Raw genomic sequence first — 21,532 nt, 5'->3', positions numbered from 1 at the left:
TGCTTTTTGCCCTCCTAGTGGCTTAATTGGGTCTCTTTCTAAGCTTTCTATAAACTTGTTTTCCTGATATTGCTTCTTGCCATCTTATAAAGTCATACTGCTCACGATCTTCCATCCTCCTCTGTAAGATTTTACAAACATATCCATGATCTAGACCAGGGCTGTCCAAAATGCAGGCCAAAAGCTGCATGCAGCCCCCAGTGCTATTTATGCGACCCACCTACAAGCATAGAAATTTACATAAATGCTTTAGTAAAGGAAGCTGAGCTACCACAGAGCTCTCGCTAAAATGGCAAATCAAATTATACTGTCTATTGTTTCAATAAAAACCTAAGGCTGGACAGGCCTCATCTAGACTAATGTTGGCTGCCATAACTTTCTAGTAAGGAGATCAAGTCTTTGCTGCCTGAGGATGTTTATGGGCTTTTTTTTTTTTAGTTCCCTCTTTGTGGTAATTGATTTACAGTGATCATATAGAAGAGGAGCAGAATCATTCAGTGTAGTTATATAGAGTGGAATTAGGGCCAGTGGATAGCAGGGAGGAAGTTGTTGGTTCAGTCTAAGGAAGAGTTTTCTTTCAGTGAGTATAACTCATAAAAGGAGTGGGCTACTTTGAAAGGAGTGAATTTCCTGTCACTGAGTCTTCTGTCTCATTTGAATGAATCAAGATATGAGTGAATAAGAAAGTGAATGCCATCATTTGCAAAGGACCATTGGGAGGATTTCTAAAGACAGCAGGGACACTCCAGGTCCTCATATCTAGCCCTAGTGTGTTTCTTGAGCTATCCTTGCATCAATTGCCTCTTGCACATCTCAAACTGGATATCTTATAGTATCTCAAAATCAAATTACAGTAGAACTCACTATCTCCCCAAAATTCTCTCTGTTCTGAACATCCCTGTAATTATTAAGAGCACCACCATCCTCCCAATTAGCCAGGTAGAGTAGTCCAAACAAATTAGTTATCAAATCAATTTTGGTATGGCTGGTTGGAAATAGTAGAGTTGGAAAGCAGTCTTAGAAGATTCAGACTTAGATCAACATTTTACACCATATACAATAATAATCTCCAAATGGATATATGACCAAGTTACAAGAAGTTAAGTGATGTACAATGGATAGAGTGTTGTACTTAAAGTCAGAAAGACTTGAGTTCAAGTCCAGCCTCGGACACTAGCAAAAATGGCCCTTTTGATTCCATAAAATTGAAGTTTTTGCACAAACAAAAGACAGAATTAGGAAGAAAACTACAAATGCAGCGTGGGGTGTGAGGTGGCATAATTGTAACAAATTTCTCTAAATTATGTAAGGAACCAATTCAAATATATAAGAACAATACCCATTTACCAATAAATACATGGTCAAAAGATATAAACAAGCATTTCTCAAAAGAAGAAATGTTAACTATCAATAATCATATGGAAAAGAACTCTAATCACTAATAATAGAAATGCAAATTAAAACAACTCTAAGGCTTCACCTTAAAAACATCAGATTGGCAGAGATGACCAAAGTGGGAAATGACAGTTGATGGAAAAAACATGGGAAGATAGGCACACTAATACAGAGTTGATGGAGCTGTGAACTGATACAGTCTTTCTGAACAGTAATATGAAATTAAATCCAAAAAGTCATTAGCTGACACTCTGACCTCGTCATACCACCATTGAGCCTATACCTCAAAGAGGACAAATACAGAGGGAAGTGATTGATTCTAGGTTCAGAATGGGACTTTTTTCAGATGCAATAAATGTACGAATTTGTTACCCTTGATTATACCGATCTATTGCCACGAAGGGCCTTTTATTTTACAGAGAGAGAAATGGGAAGGTAGGGGGAAGGGCTGGGGGACAGTAATGGTAATGGAGTAGAGGAGTAGTGGAGTAGTGATAATGATGTAAAAAGAGAAAAAAGTGTTAATGAAACATTTTTAAAATACACAAAAAAGAACAGCAAGACATAGAAGGAGCACAAGAGTGAATCAACTGTGTTAAATTTAATGTAGGCTTTTTTTTAAGCTGATGGAATAAATATATGATCCTTTGACCTATTTATATGGAGATATCCATGTTGATGTTTGTCAATTCATAATAATTTGTTTTAATATTTCAAGGTAATGAAGGCCTAACTAGAATGAGGGTAGTGGAAATGATAAGGAGGAAATGGATGCAAGTGATACTGATTAAGTGAATGGAAAGGATTTAGCTACTGACTGAATGAGAAGACTAAGGGAGAGGGAGGAGTCAAAGAGTGATTCTGAGACTTGGAAACTGGCTGACTAAAGAATGGTAATATCACGAACAAAAATAGGGAAGTTGGAAGGTGATGAGTTTTGATTTGAACTTATTGAGCTTGATATTCTTAGTGGTATATTCATGTGGAGATAAAAGAGTAGGCATTCAGAAATGTGAATCTTGAGTTCAAGGGTGAATCTGTATAGAGGTAATAGCTGAAACCATAGGAACTGAAAAGATCACCAAAGAGAGTGTAAAAGAGAAGGCAGAGGATTATAAAATGCTTCCATTAAGGGAGGGTTAACAGATGGTGGAGGGTAAGACATTGAAAGAATAGTCAGGGCAGTATAAATGAGTAAACGTTTATTAAGCCCCTACTGTGTGCCAAGTACCGCACTAAGTGATAGCAATACAAATAAAAAGAATGAAACCCTACTCTCTAGGAACTTACATCCTTAGAATGGAGACTATTTAGGTTCCTTCGAATTAAAACCTCAGCCCTAGGCCAATCCTAGATTAGTGGACATTTATTTACTTTTTATTTGGATGGCAAGTCTATTTCATCTTTAAACAGGAGTGGAGACTGGACCTGTGATTTCATACTGGTATAAAGGAACTCCTAGGTGAGTTAACTACTTCTGCACCTTCTTTGAAACTCATAGTCTTAGAAAGTTTCCCAGGCTCCTGAGGGGTTATAAATGATTTGCCCAAGATCACATAACAAATGTGTCAGGTAGAACTCAAAGCCTTCTAAGGCCAGCTCTCCACTATGCCATAGCTGCCTCTTTTTAAACATAACTGAAAAGCATTACTAACCAGAAGTTCAGAAGGAACTGGGAGGAGGCAGCTAGCTGGTGCAGTAGATAGGGTGTTGAGACTGGAATTTAGGAAGGCCTGAGTTCAAATGCAGCTTCAGACACTAGCCATGTTGACCTGTTTGCCTCAGTTTCCTCAGCTTGTAAAATGGGGTTGATAGTAGCACTTACCTTCCAGCATTGATGTGAATAAAGGAGGTAATAATTGCAAAGTGCTTAGCACGGTGCCTGGCGTATAGTAATGTTAACCCTGAAAGTTTGGTTAAAGGAGGCAAACAGACTAGGTGATAGAAAAATTTCTATTACTTAGGCATTTATGCATTGATTCCTTTAAGCTTAGCAGACAGACATACATGCATGGGATTGAGCCAGACAGAGTCTGACCGACTTGTACAGAAGAATGAACAGGTTTTTATATTTTTAGAACAGTCACAATTCAGCATGTTTTTGTGTTACTCAATTTATGATCCCCACATATGTTTAACCATGATGCAAGACAAGGATTATCCTTAATGGAATAGGTTGTAAATACAATAAGATAAGAGTGTCAACAAGTGTCAGTTAAAACTACAACCCAGTGTTTCTGTGTTTAATTTACCATTAACATTCCATAGCATAGTATGTGCCCATAAAATATTAAGCGAGGTAGTTTCTCAGGATTAGACTCTCATCCTTAACAGGGAAAAGAATGTTCTTAGGTCAGTCGGATCTGGCCTTGTTGACAGAGGAAAAAGGTATTCTCTGAGCGAACTTCAGAGAACAAAGAAGCCCAGGTCCAGGCTGTTCTTCCAGTTGATCATTCAGGCTCTGGGTTTTATTGAAATTACAGAAATGATATAAAAATGGTATTAAATGATCCACAGTAAGCACTATATAAATGTTAGCTATGATCACTATTTATTATTACTGTTATTATCATGTGAGAGGACAGAATAATAGAAAGTTTGTGAGAGGTCTGAGACTTGGTAGTTACCCTGAGGTAGGCTTTCCAGTATGAAGAAAGATGAAAATTTCAGAAGCAAGTGTCCCAGGAGTTTCAGGACAGAACAGAATGACTTTGGGAACTTGGGCTTATCCTAGTGTGTATCTTCTGGAGCAGATCTCAGAGGACTGTTCTAGGAGGAGGTGATAGATTCTGTCTCAGATAGAAATTACAGTTTTAATGACTATCTCTTAGATTCTGTTTAATGATTTATAATTATTTATGCTTTTAGCTCATATAATTACTTTGTTTAGTTACATAATTTACCCCCTTTTCCCTTTGATATTTTCACTCACTGAATAAAAGAATCATGAGTAGTTGGCTCTGTGTCTTCTCTCCCCTACCACAACCATTTGTGAATTTTGGTGGCCCTTATGAATCTGTAAGATTCTCACCACTCTCTGCTAAACAACAGTGACTGGTCCATGGCAAAGTTAATTGGAATCTAAATTCCTAAATATCTTTCTTCAAGTTTGCCTAGTTTCTTTGTATTTCTGAAGGAAAAACAATCAACATTTATTAAGCACCTGTTATGTGCTAGGCACTGTGTTAAACGCTGGGAATACAAAAAGAATCAAAAGAAAAGCCCTGACCTCAAGGAGCTTACAATATAGTGTGGGAAACAACATGCAAACAAATATATACAAACAAGCTATATAGACAGTAAATAAGAAATAATTAATTCAGGGAAGGCACTGAAATTAAGAAGAGTTGGGAATGTGAAAGGCACTTTAGAGATTATCTAGTCCAAACCCTTTATTTACCAATGAGGATACTGAAGCTCAGAAAAGTGAAATAGCAAAGCTGGGATTCAAACCTAGGCTTTCTGGCTCCCAATCCAGCACTCCTTCCATTACACCACATATAATTTTGAGACTATCTAAAAGTGGTCACCCTTAGAATTTAATTTCTTATCAGGCTTTTGATTTGGGATGTAAGCATCTTTGATTCCAGGAGAATGAGAATCACACAGTTGCTCTGCACCAGCTCATGGCTGGCATCTCCCAACGGGTTAGAAGTCTGTGAGAGAATTCAATTACTTTGCATCAGTAATCTAGGCAAGTTTAGACAAAGAAAGAGATAAAGAGAGAGCCAGCTGAGTGGTAGTAACAGAATACACATTGGAGAACCCTTCTGCCCATACGCATGCCAGCTGCAAGCAGTTGTCTTGACTATTTGGCTTGGCCACTACTTAAATTAACTTTTTTTCCTTGACAAGGACTAATTGAAATGTAAGTAGAGAAGCATCTACTAGCAGCAAGGTTACTATTTAAAAGTAGAAAAAAAGAAATTGGATATATAATTACTCAGGGAAAACTTTCTTAATATTTTCTTCTCAAAGTGTGTTTGCAGTAGAGTAAATGATAACTCATGTTTATATGTTTTTTATATTTACAAAGTAGTTTCATATATAAATATAATGTTAGTGGAAATCATCATATATTTAAATATTAGTCTCCCCTATTTTAACAATTAACATTATTTTTGTTATTCTGTACTCACACCACTTAAAATTTTTGCATTACATATATTTTGATGATTTTCACCTGAAAGAATGCTTTCCCTCTATTCCTAAATGTTTCTCATGTAAATAATTTTTTTAAACATGGTATTCATTTACTCCATTTTACAAAATGAAAACATATAGATGGAGAAATGACTTTCCAAAAAGAATGGTTGAACTCTTATTCATAGATTTAGAGCTGGAAGAGACCTTAGAGGTCATTTAGTCCAACCCCCTAACTGGGCATTCTTTTATTTCAGTAGTTAACTCAGATAAATGGTGATTAACAGGGTGGTATAATGGAAAAAAACACAAGTGTTGGAGTCAGCAGATCTGGATCTAAGTCCCAGGTCTAGCATTCACTAGCTGCATGATCGTAGTCAAATCACAAATCACTTCCATTGCCTCACTTGTAAAACAGGCATAATATTTGTATTACCTAGTAAAAAGGGCTCAATGAAGCTAGCCCAGGACTCATTCCATTACACTGCGATGCCTCAGTTATCAGTATGACATGATTTTTCTTTACAACAAAACTGCCAGGAAATGTTTTTAATTCAGAAAGAACATTTCCTGATAAACACTTATTTTGTAACTGATGACTATTTCCTCTTGTTAAAATGTATTGTTTTGTAGTAATTTTCGTTGCATGTCATTATTGTTACAGTTAGTATTAGGATATAACACAACTAAACATGCCCTTCCTGGAGGGAAACAAGCACCTATAAAACATGATCCTTATTAAAGAAATAGTTTCACTTAGGGGAATTAAATTAGCATATTGTTCAATTAGTGGCCCAGCAGTAGGGTAATAATTATTGTCTCTCTACAGGAGATCCTAAATTTTTCCTGAACTTTACTCTTCTAAGAAGTATTATATTTAGAATACAAAGGTTCATAAACCAAAAGGAGGTAGTTTGCCGCTTTTTAAAAAAAAACTGTACCATTACTTAGTCAACCGCAAGCATTTATCAGGTACCTACTATGTGCCAGGCACTGCACTAGCCACCAGGAACACAAAAACAAAAATGAATCGGTGCCTGCATTCAAGAAGCTTACATGCTATAAGCACATATATAAATATATGCAAAATAAATATAAGGTAATTTTGTTAAAGAGGGACTAGCCCCTGGGAGGATAAAGAAAGGCCTTGTTTGGAGGTGGTGTTTGAGTTGAACTTTGAAGGAAACAAGGAATTCTAAAAGGTAGAGGGGAGGAGGGAGAGCAGTCCATGCTTGGGGGACATCTTGCACAGAGAAACAGAGACTGGAGATAAAATGTATATGAAGAACAGTAAGAAGTCCAGTTTGGCTGGATCTTGGAGTATGTGAAAGGGAGGTTGGGGCCAAGTTATAAAGGATTATAAAAGCCAAACCTGGAAATTTGTATTTGATCCTAAAGGTAATGTGGAGCATTTGGAGCTTATCCACCAGGGGAATGATATGATTGTTCCTTTGTTTTAGGATTATCAGTTTGATAGCTATGTGGAGGCTTGATTGGAGAGGGGAGAGACTTAAAGCAGCAAGACCAATCAAGAAGCCGTTGCAATAGACCAGGCAAAAGGTGATGAGTGTCCGAACCAGGGTGATGTCTGTGTGAATGAAGAAAAGGAAACATCCTAGATATGTGGCAAAGGTAAAGGCAACAGGACTTGGCAACTGATTGGATACGTAGGTTGAGAAGGAGTGAAGAGTTGAGGGTGACTACAAGGTTGAGAACCTGGTTCCCTCAATAGAAATAGTAAAATTTGAAAGCAATGTCTATTTATACCACTAATGAGCAGCATATGGAAGGGGACCCCTTCTGTTAACTATGAAATAAGCAGATTTATAACAGCCTGAAAGGCTAAATAGTATTAATACTGTCATTAGTGTTCATTTATAAGGCCCAGGCATACTGTGGACTTGTCCAAATTCAATTCTACAAATATATATGTATGTGTGTATATATTAAACCTTTACTATGTGCAAGTCACTATGCAATACTGAGGTTACAAGGTGAAAAATGAAATAGTCTCTACCCTCAAGGATCTTACATGAATACTTTGATAGATCTGTGAGCTCATTGATGAAGTCCTCCTTCCAAAAATACATGTAACAAGCTATCCATGCCTTCTCTCTTTTTAAATTAAAAAATTTTTAATATTTTATTTTTCCCCAGTCACATGAAAAAACAATTTCCAACATTCATTTTTAAAACTGAGTTCCAAATTCTCTCCCTTCCCCTCTCCCCATTGAGAAGGCAAGCAATTTGATATAGGTTATACACATGTAGTCATACAAAACATTTCCATAATAGTCATATTGTGAAAGAAAACATTTAAAAAAAAAACCTCAAGGAAAATAAAGTTTAAAAAGTATGCTTCAGTCTGTATTCAGATACCATCAAGCTCTTTCTCTGGGGATGGATAGCATTTTTCATCATAAGTCCTTCAGAGTTGTCTTGGATTGTTTTATTGCTGAGTATAGCTAAGTCATTCACAGCTAATTATCTAACAATATTGCTGTTAACTTTGCACACAGTACATTTCACTTTGTATCAACTCATGTAAGTCTTTCCAGGTTTTTCTGAGAGCATCTTGCTCATTATTTCTTATAGCACAATAGTACTCATAATCACATACCAGTTTGTTCAGCCATTCCCCAATTGATGGGCATCCCCACAATTTACAATTCTTTGCCCCCAGAAATGAGCTGCTATGAGCATCTTTTGTTTTGAACCCCCAAGTCCAAGGAAGTTCCTGACCTTTTTCCCCACAAAAGTTCAAGACAAGATTGAGGCAAGGTCTTCTTTACAGAATTTATTCACATTATTATTATTATTATTATTCAACTTCTCCCTAATCAACTGATTATCCCATTCTCCATATCAGCTATTCTAATACTTCTTATTTCTCTTTAAATCTCCCATGGGACTCTCTCATTCCATCTGAACACCTTGGATTTCATATTTTACCTTCCCTAGCGCCCTGAAATTGAGGCTATTCACCATACGCTCTCCCTTCTCTACTTCTCTCATTACTCAGAAATTTTCCTCCATTTCTTATCTTTCATTTTTGTTTCGGAAGTGACCCTTTTCCTTGCCAAAGCCAACCCTTCTTCATTCACCTTTGATACCATCCCCTCCCATCTTCTCCAGCAGACTGTCCTCACTTTCATCTCTACTTTCTCTTAGGTTTAATCTCTCGCTATTTACTGAATCCTTCCTTGTTGTGTGCAAAAACATCCAGGTCTTGCCACAATCCTCAAAACAAAAAAAAGCAAAAACCCTCACTTTATTCTACCATCCTGATTAGTTGTTTTTCTATATGTCTTCCCCTCCACAGCTTAACTCCTTGAGAATGCCATTTGCACTGTCTCCTCTCTCCTTCCTCTCACTCTCTTCTAAATTCTCTGCAGTCTGACTTCTGACCTCAGAAGTTTAACTGAAACTGCTTTCTCCAAAGTTGCCAAATCTAATGGCTGCTTTTCAATCCTCATTCTTCTTAAGTGCTTTGGGACCCCAGGCTTTGTTAGATGAACTTTCACCTTATCTTGTCCAAAACTGGGCCTCAGTATCACTTGACAGCCATCTTCACATACTTCCCCCTCCCACCCCACCCCCCTTTCCAGGTTCCTTTTAAGTGTGGTTTTCCCCCCATTTGAATGTAAGCTCTTTGAGGGTAGGGACTATCTTGTTTGCTTGTTTTTGTATCCCCACCTAATACATAGTAAGTACTTAATGAACTTTCTATCTTTGTAGCATTTGATACTTTGGTCAGCCTCTCCTCCTTGATGTTCTCTTCTCTCTGGATTTTCATGATTCTGTTCTCTTCTAGTCCTACGCTGCTCTGATAGCTTCTCCTTTACCTTTTCTGCTTCTTTATCCAAGATATGCTCCCTAAATGTGTCCCCAAGGCCCTCTTTTCCTTTTTGCTCTTATCTTTTCTCCGTACTACGTGTGTGGTCCTTGGGGATGTAAAAAGGCAAAAGACAGTCCCTGCCATCAAGGAGCTCACAATCTAATGGGGGAGAAAACATGCAAACAAATATATACAAAGTGAGCCATATACAAGATAAATAAGAAATAACTAACAGAGAGAACACATTGGAATTAAGAGGGGTCTGGGAAGGCTTCCTGTAGAAGGGTGGATTTTAGTTGGGACTTTAAGGAAGCCAGAGAGGTCAGTAGGCAGAGTGGAGGAGGGAAAGTATTTCAGGCATTAGGGTCAGCCGGAGAATGCCCAGAGCTGAGAGATAGATTGTCTTATTCGTGGAACAGCCGGAAGACCAGTGTCACTGGATCGAAGAGTACATGTTGGGGAGTAAGATTTTGAACTTCCCAAACTAGATGTCTCATAAGAAGACTGGAAAGGTAGGAAGGGTCTAGGTTATGAAGAACTTTGAATGCCAAATAGAACATTTTGTACTTGATACTGAAGGCCTAGGAAGGCACTAGACTTATTGAGTAGGAGGGTGACAGGATCAGACTTGTTCTTGTGCTACCAGCAGGCTGTTAGAGTAATGGAAGTGTGAGGTGATGGGAGCTTCACTAGAGTGATAGCAGGGTCAGATGAGTGAAAGGGGCATGTTTGAGAGATGCTGCAAAGGTGAAATTGGCAGGCCTTAGCAACAGATTGAGCATGGGGGTGGTGGTAGAGACAGTGAGGCATCTAGGATGATGTTTAGGTTGGGAGATGAGGAGAATGGCATTGCCCTCTACAGACACAGGGAAGGTAGGAGGTAGGGGGGAGGGTTTAGGAGGAATGATAATTCTGTTTTGGACGTAGTGAGTTTAAGATGTCGACTGGTCATCCAGCTTGAGTCTGAAAGGAAGTTGGAGATGCAGGATTGGAGGTCAGCAGAGATATTAGTACATTGGAAAACGGTCAGCATAGCAATGGTAATTAGATCCATGGGAGCTGATCAGATCTATGCAAGTGACTCCCAAATTATCTATCCAACTTTAATCCCTCTCTCTCTAGCCCTTGTCTAATATCGCCAACTCGATTTTGGACTTCTCAAACTAGATGTCTCATAAGCATCTCAAATTCAACATGTCCAATAAAGAGTTCCTTATCTTCTTTCTCAAACTCTTTCCTATTACTGTGGAGGGCATTACCATCTGCCAACTCACTGGTCTCTCTGCCCCCAGTCCCTCCCCATTTTAGACCATGCTCTACTCAGTCTCCGAGGTAGTTTTGCTAAGGGGCTGGTCTGATCCTCTTGCCCCTTTGCCAATGAGCTTCAGTGTTTCCCATTATTTCCAGGATCAAATATAAACACTCCTGTTAGACATTTAAAACTCTTCCCATCTTTCTAGTCTTTTTAAACCTTATTCCCTTCCACACACACTGTAATCCAGATGTGTTAGCCTTCTTGTTATTCTTTGCACATGAATATTCCATCTCCCATCTGTGCCTTTGCCCTTGCTGTCCCTTCTGCTTGGAATCTTCTCCTTTCTCCCCATGCCTCTCAGCTTCCCTGCTGGCCTTGAAGTCTCAGCTCAAAGGCCACCTTCTACGGGAGGCCCCCCATGCCCCAAGGCCACCTTCTACAGGAGGCCCCCCATTCCCCAGCTTCTGTGTCTTCCCCACTGTGTATCTTGTACATACCTAATTATTCACATTTTTCTCCTAGTATAATGTGAGTTCCTTGATGGCAGGTACTTGTTTTACCTTTCTTTGTATCCTTAATACTTAACATAGTGAGTCCTTAAGACACTCTCGCTGACAGATTCATTGACCAGCCAGACCAGCCTTTTTTGCTCTTCTTCCCACATGGTTTGCCATCTCCCATCTCTACACCTTTGCATTAACCATTCCTCCTGCCTGTAACGCCTCAACTTTATCAAGTGGGATCCCTTAGTTCCTTCACAACTCAACTCAAAGCTTTTACATGAAGTCTCTCCTGTTACTCCCAAATGCTAATGCCTGTCCTTCCTAAATTGCCTTATATTATTTTAAATTTATCTGTATGGGAGAACTATGGGCATATTTTAGAAGCCAGGGAAGGAGGAAATATTAAGGAAGGGACTAATAACAGGGATAAATGCTGTAGAATATCAAGGAGAATGAGAATGTGGGTGGGGCAGGGGGCGGGAGTGGGGGAAGGACATTGGATATTATGATTAGCAAGTCATTGGCAGCTTTATAGAAAGCAGGTTCAATGTGGTGGTGGTGATGAATGCTAGATCTCAAGGAAGATGAGGCAGCCAGCATAGACTATTTTCTGAAGCTTGGCAGCTATGGAGAGGAGTGAGATGGTCTAGTAACTTGAAGCAGTAGCTTATTCACGAAAAGTTTTGTTCTATTTTGTTTTTAGAATAGGGGATTCAGGGTGGGATATCTGTAGGCAGAGGGAGGGAGCCAATAAGGAACTGAAAAAAAAGAATCTTGTCTTGAAAGCTCCAAGTCACAGGGAGCAGAAGACAGTAGAGTGGAATGGAAATGAAATTTGTCATTCTTTTTGGGGGATTGACAGATTTGTCCATATGACTAGAAGTCCAGTAATGGTCAGGTACTATATAGCAGCTTCAGATCCTCGCCCTCCTACCACCTCTTCTTGGAGCCTCCTCAAAGCACAAATAGATCATAAAATCCACTGACCTGACCAAGGAGACATAACAATTTAAAGACTCTAGGACTGGGAGTTAGGAGACTTGAGTGTGAATTCTGTTTCTGACACTTTCTAGCTGTGTGACCATGGGCACATTGTTTAACTTCTCTGAGCCTAGTGGAGAAAGCACTGACTGCACTTGGAATCAGGAAGACCCGAGTCTCAATATTGTTTCACTAGCTGTCCCTCAGCCTCAGTTTCCTCACCTGTAAAAGGAGGATAACAGTAGCACTTAGTGAGAATATGTATGTAAAGTTCTCTGCAAACTTTAAAGCACTATATAAACATTCGTGAGTGACAACAATGATGGTAACATATTGTTGTTCAGTCGTTCAGTCATGTGTGACTCTCTGTGACCATGTAGGAATTTTCTTGGCAAAGATACTAGAACGGTTTGCCATTTCCTTTTCCAGTGTATTAAGGCAAACGGAGATTGAGTGACTTGCTTGGTGTCACGAAGCTAGTAAGGGTCTGAGTCTGGATTTGAATCCAGGTCTTCCTGACTCCAAGCCAAGTGCTCTATCCACTGAGCCACCTAGCTGCCTTTCGTTGTTATAAAGAAAGCATGGAACAAATCTTCCTATAGAAATGTGAGCCATTGTGGGTTCTTTCTCTTCTATGAGAGAAGTCAGCAGTAAATAGACTTTGATAATTCCTGTAGTGGCCACTTGAAGCTCCGGGCGGTTCCTATTCCAGTCAGACACACTGCAGGGGATCTGCCAAAAGAAAGCCCTGGGCTGGTTCCTAAATGCTGAGTTTCGTTACTTAGATATCATTCCTGGAGTCAGTCTATTAATCCCCCTGGCTCCTCTGTAATCTAGAGAAAGGAGATGGAGTTTAGATCCTCAGGGCAGGAAGGAAGAGAAGGAAGTAGTAACTTATTAAGCACCTACTATGTGCCAGGCACTCTGCTAAGTGCTTTACAGTTATCTCACTTGAGCCTCATGACAACCCTGGGAGAGAGATACTTTATTATCCCCATTGTACAGATGAGGAAACTGAAAGAGACACAGGTTAAGTGATTTGCCCAGTATCACGTAGCTAGTAAGCGTCTGAGGCCAAATTGGAACTCAGATCTTCCTGACTCCAGGGCCAACACTCTGTCCAGGGGTGTGGTATCTGCAACTTTGAGGCCACAGGTGGCTCTCTAGGTCCTCAAGTGCAGTCCTTTGACTGAATCCACACTTCAAAGAGCAAATCCTCTTAATAAAAGGATTTGTTCTGTAAAACTTGGATTCAGTCAAAAGGCCCCACCCGAGAACCTAGAAGGTCACATGTGGCCTCAAGGCCGCCGGTTCCCCACCTCTGCACAATCCAGATCCATCTTTGGAAGCTGTAAGAATTTGGTGATGAAGCCAAAAGGCTTATTATACAGTCTTCATCTTTTCTCACAATACGTAATCTAGTGCCCAGACTCCTTTGGATACCATACTGCTGTTGTCAGCATTGCGCCTCCAGTTCCTCCTTGGGAGATTGTTGAAGTGATTGTCAAAGATGGATCCATAATAAAACTCCTGTGTCACAAATATGGAACATGCTCCTTGTGAAGCTTGAACAGCTTTTTAATTTATAAAGAAGTAATGAGTAAGTAAGAAGTGTGCTTTTGCTAAATTTTTTATTTTGAACTTCTTAGCAGTTCAAGTGAGAAAAATATGTGTTGCATGTATGAACTCTGGGGATCCTCATCTCAATTCACATTCACATAGATGATTCTGGTCCAGAGCAAGGTAACCTCTACCCCTTGGGGTGTTAAGAATCCTTTGAGGGGTTGGAGAGTACCCTTCTCTAATGTTTTGAGCTCACGCCTTCCTTTCAGAATGTTTTTCCCAATATCCATTGCTAGTGACTAGGACCCCAGTTTCATTTAACCAATTAATATCGATTTGTTTTTACAAAGGTATATTTACTGAAAAATATACAGCAAGAATAAAAGTATAAACGTTTCCCCCGTCACGTGGGTGCGTACTCTCCCCTATACCACATTGGTTCCTGAAGAGAGTGGGCTCCAACGTCGCATGACTGCTACAGATCATTCAACCCACCAAGCTCATTTCCAGATGTAGTATAACTGCTGAGTGAGGCAGTATCTCAGTTCCTGCTGGGCTGGATCAAGAAAGTCTCTCTTCAGGCCCTCTGCTGCCACTTCACCTGTATTCAGTTTCCATCAAATTCAGCATAGACTCCAGCTCCTGGGCTTCCGGCACTCACTAGTCTAGTCTTCTGAGGCTCTCAAAGTCATGGCAACCTCCAATACTCCACCTAAAAGAATAGATACAAGAAAGATAGACACAAGAGAGACAGAAGCAACATCAGGGTGATGTGCTCACAGGCCACATGTTGATAGTAGGGAGATAAAAGACTGAAACCTTTGTCCACATTTAGAGGTTTACTGTATTCATGGCTGTTTTCATTTGAGCACAGCCAGAAAGAAAAGGAAAAATGCCTTGGTCAGTTAATGCCTTTTGAATGCATTCCAAATTCCTAGCTTGGCAGCCAAATGAAAGGCCCTTTTTCTTTTTTTCTTTTTAATTAGATTTTTTTATTTCTAGTTTACAACATTTAGTTCTACATGTTCTTGAGTTTCAAATTTTCTTCCCATCCCTCCCCTCCTCCCTTCCCCCAGGACGGCATGCAACCTGATATAGATTCTATATAAACCTTCTCATTAAACTTATTTACACAGTAGTCAAGCTGGAAAGAAGAATTATGACCAATGGAATGAATCATGAGAAAGAAGAAACAAAAACCAAAAAAGAAGAGGAAAAAAAAAGAGAACAAATAGTTTGCCTCAATCTGCATTCAGACTCCACAGTTCTTTCTCTGGATGTGGATAGCTCTTTCTATCATGAGTCCTTTGGAGCTGTCTTTGAGCCATGCATTGCTGAGGAGAGCCAAGTCTATCAAGGTTAGTCATCACAGAATCAGTATGTCTGGTTGTGTATAATGTTCTCCTGGTTGGGCTCCTCTCAGCATCATATCAGGTAGGTCTTTCCAGGTTATTATGAAATCCTTATCTTCCCCATTTCATATGCCGCAACTTGTTCAGCCATTCCCCAATTGATGGGCATCCCCTTGATTTCCAGTTCTTTGCTACCACAAAAAGAGCTGCTATAAATATTTTTGTACACACAGGTCCCTTTCCCACTCGTGTGATCTCTTTGGGATATAGCCCTAGAAGTGGTATTGCTGGGTCGAAGGGTATGTGCATTTTTATAGCCCTTTGGGCATAGTTCCAGATTGCTCTCCAGAATGGCTGGATCTGTTCACAACTCCACCAACAATGTATTAATGTTCCAATTTTTCCACATCCTCTCCAGCATTTATCATTTTCCTGTTTTGTCATGTTAGCCAATCTGACGGGAGAGATGTGATACCTAAGAGTTGTTTTGATTTGCATTTCTCTAATCAATAGTGATTTAGAGCATTTTTTCATGTGCCTATAGATATCTTTAAAAGGCCCCTTTTCTTTACAGGATAAGAGTTACAGTACCTATCCATGTCCTGAATTTGGGATCAGGCACTTTCCATTACATATCATCTTGCCTTTCCAGAAACAAGCTCCCCTAGGCTGTTCCAATGGGAATTGAATCAGCCCAGCACCCTGTGCACACATATAAGAACTCAGCTTGGCCAATTCCCAGTTACTATGGTATTGTGAAGAATGGATGAGTTTCACATTGATACCTGACTTTGGCCATCTTCTTTTATTTTTTCTTTGTTCTTGTTAATGTGAGGTGCTTTTGAGCAAGACCAGGGAAACCGAAAAAAAAAATATTCCCCCTAGGCAAGTTTGACATTTAGGAGAAGTTGAGAACAGAGGCAATTAGGATAATCCAGGCCACAAATCATTTCAGGCTGAAAGCAGGATAATAATCACTACAGTAAAAAGTTAGTTTTGGCCTAAGTTATTCAGATAATTGTCTCAGCTGTCCATTGCACCAGACCAGAATGTCTAGTTTCCATTCTTTCATTCTGTCTGGGGTGATGACAGCAATATCTGAGGTTTTAAAATACTGTCTTAAGATAATGCCAGACTTAGGAACATATGTAATAACTGTCCGAATGGAGGCCAAGTTGAAAGATCATAAATGAACAATCTCTAACTAAAATATGGCTTGCTTTTGACTGCATAGGTGAAGGCGATATGACATCTCAGCCATCTATAGCATTTGAGGTTTGAAGTCATTCTAAATAGCATTTTAGTATTTCCACTATGGATTTTCCCTTGGCTTACAATTTTTGCTGCTAAAGATGCTAGCAAGTGCCATCTGTTTCTTAGTTGTAACAGGAATGTGGAATTTAGATTTAATGATAAAAATTAGGATTCTAGATATATTTTATCATCCCATAAATGTCTTAATAACAAATTTATTCACTATAAGTATTTATCCAATGCTTCAAACACTTAAATCAATTAAATTAAAATTAAATCAACATGGGCTCTTCACATCCCCTCTACAACTGAGCTTTTGAGAATTTTGTTGGTTGAAAAATTCATCACCTCAAGGCCATAGGCAGGGAACCTGGAACCTCAAGTACACATGTGGCCTTCTAGATCCTTGGGTACAGCCTTGTGACTGAGTCCAACTTTTACAGAACAAATCCTTTTTATAAGAGGATTTGTTCTGTGAAGTTTAGATTCAGTCAAAGGGCTGCACTTGAGGACCTAGAGGGCCACATGTGGCCTCAAAGCAGTAGGTTCCCCACCCTTGCTCCAAGCTAATCTGGTGATGAGTTACTATGATCTTAATAGGCCTATATATACCTCAAAAGACAGGTATAATTCCATCACTAGAACTATACCAAAAGCCTTTTCAGCTTGGGAGGCCTAAATCAATCTGTCTATCCATTCATATATTTTTATGTTTGTGTGTGTTCATATGTATGTGTATATATACACTTACATATATACACACATAGCTTATGTAGGTTTATATACTATAAAATGTTGTATCACATTATATTAGTCAATAGACATTTATTAGGCACCTACTCTTTGCCAGGCACTATGCTAAGCATTGGAGATACAAGAAAAGGCAAAAGATGGTTCTTGCCCTCAAGGAGCTCACTATCTAAAGATAATAATCAAGTATGTACTGTGTAGAAAATCTTACCCTGGTCAATTAAGGCAAAGTCAGGAAATTAGACAAAAGGAGTTTATTAGTTCACTGAGGCATGAAGTTGGAGTATGGCCCCACAGCTGGATTCAAATAGCAAACTGCTTTTATAGACTGGGGTAAAACAATTTACATACAAATGAGGAGCTGGGATTACTGTCACTTTAGCTCCTTCCTCATTTCAGCATAGGTAGGAGACGCGTTTAGTCCTCAGGGGATGGGATTAGTCCTGGGTGGACTGTCAGTCTTCTCCAGCAAAGTTGCTTGTTGTTTGTCCACAAAAGGACCAGTTACATCACAGGTTGATGTCTGGACTTGTGAGTAAATGGGATTTAAGTGAGGCAGAGAGGTACAAAATCATCAGCCTCACTCTCTCCCTCAAGCTGGTTTAGCCGGTTTGGTGAGACGGTTCACCAAGATGTGCTACAACTTCTTGAAGCCGCAGGTGAGAGTTGAGGGCCAGGTAGACACCAAAGGTGGATGAACAGCCTTGAAAAGGGCTCAGCAATCCCTCACATCAGAGGTGCTAGTTCCTCTTGAACACCCCATGCACTGTGCACTGTCAAGCAAAGTTAAAACATGGGGGCTGCTCATACTAAATTCTGCCCCAGTGACTGACTTTGCACAGTTACCACAAGCTATATATACAGAACAAATAGGAAATAATTAAGAGAGAAAAGAGAACTGAGGGGTTAGGAAAGGGTTCTTGTAGACAATGGAATTTGACTTGGGACTTAAAGGAAGCCAGAGAAGGCGGTAGAGGTAGATGAGGATAGAGAGCATTCCAGGGATTGAGGAAAGCCAAAGAAAATGCCTGGAGCCTAGACTAGAGATGGAATGTCTTATTCATGGAAAAGCAAGGAGGCCACTGTCACTGGATTGAAGTATGGGGAGGGGAGTGAGATGTAAGGAGACTGGAAAGGTAAGACAAAGTTAGGTTGTGAAGGGCTTTGATTTTGTGTTTGATCCTAGAAGTGCTAGTTTACTGAGTAGGGGGTGAGACATGGTCGGACCTGGGTTACATTATTTATATTTATATAATATATATTTACGTATTATTAATATATTATATACGTAAAGTGTGTGCAATTTAAAATAGTTGTAACTTTGTAACTATATGTGATAGAAAGAATCTGTAACAAGGATTAGAAAGCTTGGTGTATCTAGTTTATTTTTGTCTTTAGAAATTTCATGTTTATTTTTATTTGTAGAAATTAACTTAAAAATTACTTATTTTTCAGGATTACTGTTGACCCATGGCTTCACTAGAAGAGAAAGTAAACTGTGTTCTTTGGTTGGCTGAACTAAAATCTACCACTGCCGTCCAAAGCCTACCATTTTCTTGGCCTCCACATTCGCCAGATTTTACTCCACTGGATTTCTTTTTATGGCGACATATGAAAACTAATGTTTGTTCAACCAAATCTCTATCTAAAGAAGACTTGCAAGCTAGGATAACTAATGCAATTGCTGGCATTACTGAAAATCAGCTTGAAAATGTTTTCCACAAACTACAGAATCGTATTACCCTTTGTATTAGTAATGATGGTGGATATGTTGAAAATTAACAAGAACAATAAAAAAAGTTAAGTGTTTCTTCTTTCTTTTTCTTTTCACAGATTCTTTCAATCACATATAGTTACAAATTTACAACTATTTTGCACGTGGACTTTAATTTATGACTTTATTCAAGAAAGATAAATTTTTTCTTCTTTTTTAAAAAAAATATTTTGATTTATTTTTAGTTTTCAACATTCATTTTCACAAGATTTTGAGTTACAAATTTTCTCCCCATCTCTACTCTTTCCCCAGTTTATCCTCCCTTCTATCATTCCCCTCCTCCCCCCGCATCCCCTTTCCCCTTACTTTCTTGTAGGGCAAGATAGATTTCTATACCCCATTGCCTGAATATCTTATTTCCCAGTTGCATGTAAAAATGATTTTTTTAATATTTGTTTTTAGAATTTTGAGTTCCAAATTCTCTCCCTTCTTCGCTCCCCACCCACCTTCCTTGAGAAGGCAAGCAATTCAATATAGGTTATACACATATCGTTATGCAAAACATTTCCATAATAGTCATGTTGTGAAAGACTGACTATATTTCCCTCCATCCCACCCTGTCCCCCTTTATTCAGTTTTTTCCTTTGATCCTGTCCCTTTTAAACTATGTTTGCTTTTGACTACCTCCTCTCTCAATCTGCCCTCCCTTCTATCATCCACCCCTCTTCTCCCCTTCCCCCCTACTTTCCTGTAGGGTAAGATACCCAATTGAGTGTGTATGTCATTCCCTCCTTAAGCCAAATCCAATGAGAGCAAGATTCACTCATTCCCTTTCACCTGCCCCCTCTTCACTTCCATTATAACAGCTTTGTCTTGCCACTTTTATGTGAGATAATGTACCCCATTCTTCTCCTCCCAATATATTCCTCCCTCACCCCTTAATTTTATTTTTTTAGATATCATCCCTTCATATTCAACTCACCCTATGCCCTCTGTCTATATATGTATATTCCCTTCAACCACCCTAATACTGAGAAAGGTCTCATGAGTTACAAATATCTTTCCATGTAGGAATGTAAACAAAACAGTTCAACTTCAGTAAGTCCCTAATGACTTCTCTTTCCTGTCTGCCTTTTCATATTTCTCTTGATTCTTGCATTTGAAAGTCACATTTTCTATTCAACTCTGGATTTTTCATCAAGAATGACTGAAAGTCCTCTATTTCATAAAAAATCCACATTTTGCCCTGAAGTATTATACTCAGTTTTGCTGGGTGGGTGATTCTTGTTTTTAATCCTAAATCCTTTGACCTCCAGAATATCATATTCCAAGCCCTTATATCCCTAGAAGATGCTAGATCTTGTGTTATCCTGATTATGTTTCCACAGTACTCAAACTGATTGTTTCTGGCTGCTTGCAATATTTTCTCCTTGACCTGGGAACTCTGGAATTTGGCTACCATATTCCTAGGAGTTTTCTTTTGGGGTTCTTTTTTCAAGAGGTGATTGATGGATTCTTTCAGTTTCTATTTTGCCCTCTGGTTCTAGAATATCAGGGCAGTTTCCCTGATAATTTCTTGAAAGATGATGTCTAGGCTCTTTTTTTGATCATGGCTTTCAGGTAGTCCAATAATTTTTAAATGATCTCTCCTGGATCTATTCTCCAGGTCAGTGGTTTTTCCAATGAGATATTTCACATTGTCTTCAATTTTTTCATTCTTTTGGTTCTGGTTTATAATTTCTTGATTTCTCACAAAGTCACTAGCTTCCACTTGCTCCATTCTAATTTTTAAGGCAGTATTTTCTTCCGTCTTTTGGACCTCCTTTTTCATTTGGCTAATTCTGCCTTTTAAGGCATTCTTCTCCTCATTGGCTTTTTGGAGCTCTTTGCCATTTGGGTTAGTCTATTTTTAAGGTGTTATTTTCTTCAGTATTTTTTGGGGCCCCCTTTAGCAAGCTGTTGACTTGTTTTTTATGATTTTCTTGCATCAGTCTCATTTCTCTTCCCAGTTTTTCCTTTACTTCTCTTACTTGCTTTTCCAAATCCTTTTTGAACTCTTCCATGGCCTGAGACCAATTCATATTTTTCTTGGAGGCTTTGATGCAGGCTCTTTGGCTTTGTTGACTTCTTCTGGCTGTATGTTTTCATCTTCTTTGTCACCAAAGAAACATTCTATAGTCTGAGTCCTTTTATGCTGCCTGTTCATTTTGCCAGCCAGTTACTCAACTTGTGAGCTCTTTGTCAGGGTATTTCTGCTTCCAGAGTAGAGAGTGCTTTGTCCCAAGCTTTAGGGGTTTTGTGCTGCTGTTTTCAGAGCTTCTCCTATTCTGAGGTGGTATGATCCTCTTCTCGTGGCCTGTGCTCTGGTCTGTGAGTGCTAGCCCTCCTTTCTGCTGTATAACTACCAGGAGAACTCCCTCTCCTCAGCCACCACAAGCTCTGCCACACCAGCCCTCCTCCTCCCCCAGGGACCACAACCCAGATCTAAGCAGGGCAAAGCAAGAGAGCCTTGCCTTTGTGCCACCAAAGAGGTCCCTGCATTCCCACTCTGATCAGCCACTTGATTCTTCCCACTGTTTGTGGGCCTGGAGCTCCAGAAGCAGCTGCTGGATTTTCCTGCTGCTACTACTGCAGCGACCTCCACCACCCCCAGGGCTGGGGCCAGACCATACACTTGTCTCATCAGACCCAACAGTTTTCCCACTGACCTGTTCAGTTGTCTTTGGCATTTGTGGGTTGAGAAGTCTGGAAAGTGCCACAGCTGCGAGTGATTCAGTGCCCTGA

At 39.4% G+C, this 21,532-nt stretch overlaps 1 long non-coding RNA gene across 1 annotated transcript; it reads left to right on the top strand.

Annotated features, from left to right (window-relative positions):
* The first annotated feature begins 15,005 nt into the window (after window positions 1–15,005).
* LOC118835280 lies at window positions 15,006–18,843 on the top strand. The gene is made up of 2 exons (XR_005009494.1): window positions 15,006–15,036; window positions 18,490–18,843. It is a non-coding gene; the product is annotated as an uncharacterized LOC118835280 (long non-coding RNA).
* Window positions 18,844–21,532: the final 2,689 nt, after the last annotated feature.

Source organism: Trichosurus vulpecula, chromosome 2, assembly GCF_011100635.1.
Source record: "Trichosurus vulpecula isolate mTriVul1 chromosome 2, mTriVul1.pri, whole genome shotgun sequence".
Classification (NCBI taxonomy): Eukaryota; Metazoa; Chordata; class Mammalia; order Diprotodontia; family Phalangeridae; genus Trichosurus; species Trichosurus vulpecula.
This window is presented reverse-complemented; position numbering and strand designations above follow the sequence as displayed.